Source organism: Rattus norvegicus, chromosome 9 (genome assembly GCF_036323735.1).
Source record: "Rattus norvegicus strain BN/NHsdMcwi chromosome 9, GRCr8, whole genome shotgun sequence".
NCBI classification, from domain to species: Eukaryota; Metazoa; Chordata; class Mammalia; order Rodentia; family Muridae; genus Rattus; species Rattus norvegicus.
The window spans coordinates 28,265,347-28,273,392 of NC_086027.1; positions in this window are offsets into that span (position 1 = coordinate 28,265,347).

The window sequence follows — 8,046 nt, forward strand, 5'->3', positions numbered from 1 at the left end:
TTTATCAAAGCAGCATGTTCACAACAAAGCTATAGCCCATAGATTTCAAGTCAGGATCACGAGCTTATTTCTATAACATACAATAATGTAAAGTAGTTTATCAGTGATAAATTTTTACACAGAGAATGAACTGTAAAATTTAGCTAAAGAATCCATAAAATCACAGAAGGAAGGAAGGAAGGAAGGAAGGAAGGAGAGGGAGAGAGAGAGAGAGAGAGAGAGAGAGAGAGAGAGAGAGAGAGAGAAGAAAGAAAGTTTCCTAAAAGTCTCAGTATCAGTAGTGGGAAAGAAAATGACAATATTTTGTCAGTTTTATTTCACCTATAACTGGAAAATAAATATTTAAGTGTGTGTGTGTGTGTGAGTACATGTGTGTATGTATGTGTGTATGTGCATGCATGTGTGTATGTGGTATAAATACGTATGTTTTTGTGTGTATATACTTGTGTTCACATGTGTGAGCACTTATGTTTACCTGTGAGTGGAGGCCAGCGGTCAAGATCAATATAAGGAATCTTCCTTAATTGCTCCATACCTCATTTTTTGAGATGAGTTTTCTCACTTAGATTAGTCTATACTGCTGAGCCAGCAAATCTCAGAAATCCTCCTGACCTGGTATCAACAGAGCATGGATTAAAACAGAGTGTATGCAATCCCACCTGTTTATTTGGGTGCTCTGTATTGAATTAAATTCCGGTCCTAACGTGTGTCCAGCAAAGACTTTGCATACTGCATCATTTCTCCATTCTTTTTATTAAATTTTAGTAGTAAGTATATTCTTTTCTACATGTTTGGCTCATTATGATAAACTGAGGTGCTTTTTTAAGTGTCTGGTGTGTAGTGCTTGCAGTGCATTAATAAGGTGATACTATGTTTTTCGAGTTAGGTTAAGATGTTCTGAATATGCCAAAAAAAGCTACTCTCATAAGGATCTCAGTGATTACAGAAAACAAATGTCTACAAGAAGATAAGATTTTGATAAAATATCAGAATCATATGGAGTTAACAAAATACCTTGAAAATTCTGGAAATATTAAGTAGTTTGTATTAAATGACAAATAAAGGAAAACTAAGTATACAGATATCTCCTGAGTTTGAAGATAAGTAAAAAGAGATTTTAACAGAAAAGAGTGACAATTCATGCCAATAGACTGAAAGCACATATAAAATTAGAAAACTCACTCAATAATGAATGTTCTTCATTGAGGTTGGAGTAAGTGGGTGGGAGTGGCAGCATCCTCAAGCATGGGGAGGGGAGATGGGGAATGGGAGAGGGTGGAAAGAATAAAATATTTGAAATGTAATTACATAAAATATCCAAGAAAAATAAAATTTCAAAAAATGAATGTCCTTAATCTGTCATATATTTTCTTTTAGTTTTTCTTATTATTCAAGAAACATTAAAGAAGAAGTCCAGGAATTGTGTAACTTGGTTCTGACTGCATACAAATAAAGAAAAACTGTTCTCAAGAGAATTTTTAGGGAACCTGTCCTATTTACCCTCTTTTGCCTATCCATAATTTAACATGTATATGATTAAACCAGAGACATTTTAAAAGGACATAAATAATAAGAATGCTTATTTGACCTTATTTATTTGTCATCATCTATCTCTCTATTTTCTGTTTGTATACCGATAACAATTCAATACACACACACACACACACACACACACACACACACACACACACGTGTACATCTTTCTGCCTAAAATTACATTGAAATATTCTCTCCATGCCTTTTTCTATTGTAGATTAATAAAACATTTAAATATATATATATATGGCACCAGTATAAGGGGAAAAATACAAAATAGGTAGTATAGGTGTTAGTACTCCCATGGGAGTTAAATGAAAGTTAAGTGAGCAAAACAAGGTTTTTAATACCGAATTTTCTGACCTTGATAAGAAAGGTATATTGAATGCCTAGAAATAGTCTGCTAGAAATGAAAACTAAATATCTCTCAAAACTTGCTAACTTGTAACCAGAATTTAGCAGAATGGCATTAGGTTGGTAAAGCACTAAAATTCATCTAAAAATCATTTAAGCTTTGGAGACAGGGAACTTTGCTTGATTGCCAAAGTAAAGTACACAGATTACTAAAGAATTTATTTGCTGATGTTATAAGAATACTGGAAAAGAAGTGTTGTTTCTTCAGTAGACCAGCCTGGCTTATGTATTAGGAATGTATGATTGTTATTTATTTCCTGCTACACCGCTATTTACAAAGAAGACTGTTGACTCAACACCAAGTCAACTGTTTATGGAAACTTAATTGTTTTGTTTTTTTCTGTTGGTCCTGTCAATCTCTGGCATTGCTCTACCCAACACAGTGCTGTCTGTATTTATATCACTGATGACTTCATATAGAGTTGTTATCCAGCTTTAAATATGGTTTCAAAAGAATTTGGAAAGTGTTGGAAAGCACAGAGTAACTTGATTTGCATGCAAGCACCAAACATGGTGCCAGTTGGCTGCTTCTGCTCATCTCCCTCCCATTTTCATAAATTGTTCTCTTTCTGCTTAAGCTTTTTAGCATAGTAGAAAATGATCTACAGTGACTTTTCTCCTAAAACGAAGAATCAAGACACATTGGTTTAACATACGATGTAACAACATGATAGAGTATTTTAAATTGGAGCTATCCCAAAAAACCCTTGGGAGATAAATAAAGACTAATGTGTTTGTGAACACATCCTGTTCATTAAAATAAATGCATTTACAAGAAACTCCAAGATCAATCATTCACGCAGAAATCAGCTACCAAACGTTTCATAAGCATACATGTATAATGAAAGACCCAATATTTATGTGTTAAATAGGATCAAAAGTGCTTTTTGTCTCAAAAATAATTACACATATTCTAGCTGAAAAACTCATAGTGCAGGATTTAAAATTGGCAGCATCTCTTGTGTGAGACTCTCATGCTTATATGTGCATTCAAATTGTTTCTCTTGAGTGCACTAAAATGCCTAACACTGTAAACTTAGGTAAATACTTAAGGCAAGTGAAGTCATGATTATTGGAACACTCATCACTAAAACAGCATAACCCTTACCTGATGAAGTCATGGCCAAATTCTACTGTCAGTAGATTGGGACATATGGCTATACTCCTTATCATTTTGACCTAGCTAAAAGCATTACAGATCACATGCTCAGGAATATATAAAGGCTACACATCAAGCTTCTCTACCTAGCTCTGTGGACAGGTAAATCTTTTTCTTTTCCATCAAAGTTGTAAATATCTTCATTTCAGTCTTCCTAAAGCTAGAGACATAAAAACATTTTTAAATGTTATATAATTTTTTCAATTTATTTTTATTTACTTATAAATGCTTGTTCCTATACCCACAGATATGTGGAGTCTTCACTCATTAAAGACACTTCATTTGGAAACAGATGGCGACCATTAAAGGGAACCCAAGTAATGAACATGCATAATTGTGGAGCTCAGTCCCAATGGATACATCTGCAAAACACTCTCATATCTAACAAACAGGGAACACTACAGACAAGGGACTAGAAAGAGTATAAGAGCCAGAGAATCATAGTACTTGCTTTGAGGTTGTGTTTGCTAGTAACGTTAAAAGCCACAACTCTTAAGTCTTAACAACACATTTTCTCAAACATGAACTGAACAAGGATGATACCAATGAACATGCCAAACTGGACTCTTTCACCAGGCTTCAGTCCTACACACAAAAAAGTATGAACTGAGGAAGATGGGAGAGATTACCTTCTGAGGCATGGGTATACCAACTGGTTTATACACTGCCTGATGGTCAGCTCTGAAAGCATACACACAGGTAGTGTTATACAGAATGAACAGGTTACATTTAGGAATGTAGTGAAACAAGAAGCCATGAATTTGAAAGAGAGGAGGAAAGAATATTTGGGAGGTTTTGGAGGGAAGAAAGGAAAAGGAGAAATATAAATAAATTATGATCTAAAAAGAGCCATAAAAAGGTTTTGTTTGTTTTAAATGATTCTTGTTTTTCCAAGATGTCTCTTAATTTCTTTTTCCTTGGCTGAACTCTTTCTTATGAGAGTTTCCTCGGAGTTGACTGTCACTCAGAAAATTACTGCTTATGTTCCAAAGTCTTCCTAGCTGAAAAAAATTGGTTCCATTCCCACAAAATTTAAACTATATCATATCTAAATATCTCCAACATAAAAATAAAGCATGTCATTTTATAATTTAATTCTAATAGAATTATGATTTATAAACTTTATACTCTTGCTAACACACTTACATCCACCTTTCTATTGAAATTGTATTTCCTGCCTATCCCTGTAATAATAATCCAAAGATCTTAGGAATTTAAAACAATAAGCACATTCAACAGTTTCTGGGTATTAGTGACTCAGATTTGAGTGTAGTGTCTCACTAAGGGAAGTCAGGTATCAGTAGAGATCAAAAACATTTATCATCCTTGTGTTTGTCCAAGTTAGTTCACTAATAAATTGAAAGTTGCCTTTGTTTTCCATGGGAGTTTTGATTGTACTACTGAATGGTGAAGATTATTGCAATTGGTAAGCATCCATCTTTTATGGTGAAATTTCAATCAATTTTAAAAGGTTGGAGAGATGGCTCCGTGTCTAAGAGTACTTGTTACTCTTCCAGAAGACCTGAATTCTTTTCCCAGAATACATCTTTATTGGCTTCCTGAAATTTTGATCCTAGAGACCTCTTGTCCTCTCCTGGTCTCTACCAGCCCCAGCACACATAAATAAAAAAGCATAAATAAAAATTAAATAATATATAAGTGAATTTGGAAGGATCAAATAAAGATATTAGCAACTTTGATGAAAAACAAAAAAGATCTATTTGTCTAAAGAACTAGGTTGAAAGACCTACAGTATGGTATCTATATGTTCCTGAACAAGTGATCCAAGGACAAAATAAGTTATAGTGCTTTTAATGAGATTGAAATGATAAAGAGTATAGTCATATGCTACTATGTACTGACTGTAGAAACTGTCTATGACTTGACCTAGTACTATAGAGAACACATAAAGTCATAAGTGCCATATGACTAGGATGTGGAAAGAATATACAGAAAATTGTTTATCATTTTTAGTATAGGAAACTACTTTATTGAATTATCCTTAATATTATGTGTTCATTAATTATGATATCTAATATAATATTCATCTTACATGATATATGATATATAGAAAGTAAAATTCCAACATTGACATATAACTACTATCTTTTGAAATATAAGGGCATGTAGTATGATTTAGGAACTTCACATACAGTTGTCATGTCTTGACAGAAACTATACAAAAACAGTAATACCTTTCAATGGCAAAGAAGAAGGAAAATATCCATAGATTTAAATCAATGCCATTTAGCCAGGAAATTAATGAGGGCATAGGATGTTATAACCTTAAATCTTATAACTACAAACCCCATTGTCCAGGAAATAATTAATGGTGGTTTTAACATGGTATGTTAGAACTATGTTAGAATTCTGATCTGAACCAAGGCTTCTTAGATATAATATTATCCACATCACAATTTAAGTTATCTTCCTAGAGTCAATAATGTTTTCAAAGAGTAGCAGGATCTTAGTTAACAGAATTCTCCTGGTTAAAAAGATTAGTTAAAATGACAAATGTTGGTTAATAGAAACAAAACAAATCAGTAAAATAATATACTAAAATCATGATAAGTTTCCTAACCTTTTTTTTTTCGGTTTTATTAAAAAATCTGGAGGTGGAGGGTAATGTCTGAAGGACTACAAAATTAGCATGTGAAAGAGACTAGTTGGCAGAAAGAAAGCCTGGACACCCCCAGTCTTCCTACATAGTACAGAGATGCTTGAGAAAACTGGTACAAGACAAATCATCTATAAAAATCAAATCTTTTATATTTTGCCTTCGAGTATGTAATCCTCTTCCCAGCCCTGACTCATTCATTTCCTAAGGAATACATCGTTAATAAACTGGATCTGCTTCTATTACTATCTATGTATCCCTGTCAAATTCCTTGTTCTGGGACACAAGAGTCTGGGAATTCATTGAATGGTAACTGAACTCAAATAGCCAGTGATATCAACATAATTTAGATTTATAAATCTAAATCAATATCAAAAGCATGCATAATTCTAGATTTATTGATCTGTTTTAATTTTTTGAGAATTTTGTACAATGTGTTTTGATCATATTCATAGTCCCCACTGTTTCCTAGAACAATTGCCCTTATCCTCCCCACCCAATCGATTTGTTTGTTCCCTCTCTCCCTCCATCTCTCCCTCCCTCTTTCTCTCTCTCCCTACATTCTCCCTCTCATGTGTGAGTGTGTGTGTGTATGTGTCTTGTCTTGTCTTTGTCTCTTTCTCTCTCTCTGTCTCTCTCTGTCTCTCTCTCTCTCTGTGTCTGTCTGTCTGTCTGTCTGTCTGTCTGTCTGTCTGTCTCTCTCTCTCTCTCTCTCTCTCTCTCTCTCTCTCTGACAGATGCTACTGTTCATATAAACTTGGATGCTCAGATATGTGGTTTTCAATCTTGAACGGTCAACCCATACGTGGCTGAAACCTTCAGTAAAAAAAAAAAAACGAAAACAAAAAACAAACAAAAACTCTCTCTTCAACAGCAGTAAATCATCATACCTCCTTAGCTAGAGATGTGACTTCATGCTAACTTCCCTTCTCCAAACTGGGATTTGTCTAGCTCGAACTTGTACAAGTTTTGTGAATGCTGCCTCAACTGGTGTTATATATGGAGCTTCCTGTGTTCAGAAAACACTGTTTCCTTGTAGTTGTTAACCAATTCTCACTGTGTTACTCTTTTTACATCTCTGAACAATGATCATGAGACTTAAGGGTAAGGAGTATGCTATGGATGTCCTGTTTGAGGCTGAACACTCTGAAGTCTCTTATTTCTTCCACCTTGATGGATTGTGAGTTTTCATGTTAATCACCATCTTTAGCAAAAGAAATCTCTAGTGAGGGTTGGAAGATGCCCTAATCTATTGGTGTAACAATAAGTTACTGGGACTTTGTTCAATGCTACTTCTCAAAAAAAGAAAAAAAGTGCATAGAACCATCTAGCACCAAAAAAAGCGACTCAGTAGGTCTTTAATTTATTATCCTTCATTAGCTAGAAGAGGCATCATTACCATTTTAGTAACTTAGTTTTAAACTATGTTTTGTATATGATATAATAGGATGTTTCTACAATAGTAGACTGTATATGACTTTTTGAAATGTCTTTAGTGTTAGTTACCTAATCCCTATATTCTTCTTCTACCCTACCCTCATATTTTCCTATCCATAAAATGTATTCTTTTAAGCTTTATTTTTATTTTTTATATGCGGTATAGGAATCTTAGAGTGTATTTGCCACATGTTTGTGGGTGCCCAGAGATATCAGAAGGAATAGATCACTTGGAGACAGAGTCATACATATGTAGCTATGAGTTGCTCTATGGATACTAGGAATTGAACTCTGGCCCTCTGGAAAAAATAGTGAATTTTCTCAACTAGTAAGCTATCTCTTCAACTCCTGCATTTTATTTATTAATTATTTCCTTGGTATGTTTTCATTATGCATTGAATTAATTAACGAAGTCAACTTTTCTAAAATAGCACATGTTTTAACCGTAATAATATCCTCATACTCACTTTTCTCAGCTTTACTCGATTTCTTTTCTGTCTCCTTCCCTCTTCTAGTTTCTCTCCTGTTTCCTGCCATAAATTACATTGTTTTATGACTCTATAACAATTATGTGATAAATAAATTAGAGAAAATCTGTACCATTGTTGTCTTTCTTGTTGGCTTATCTCACTTAACATAATGACCACAGATTATATTCACTTTTAAGCAGTAAAGAAATATGATTTCATTCTTCTTATGCATATATACACATGTATTTATTATGTATGTTATCCACTTTTGATAATGGACATGTAGGCTCATTTTACTCCTGTATACTGTGAGAAGTATTCTTCTAAGAATGGTATGTATGTATCTTTGTGGTGCGCTCATTTAGAGTCCTAAGGAGACTATATATATATATATATATATATATATATATATA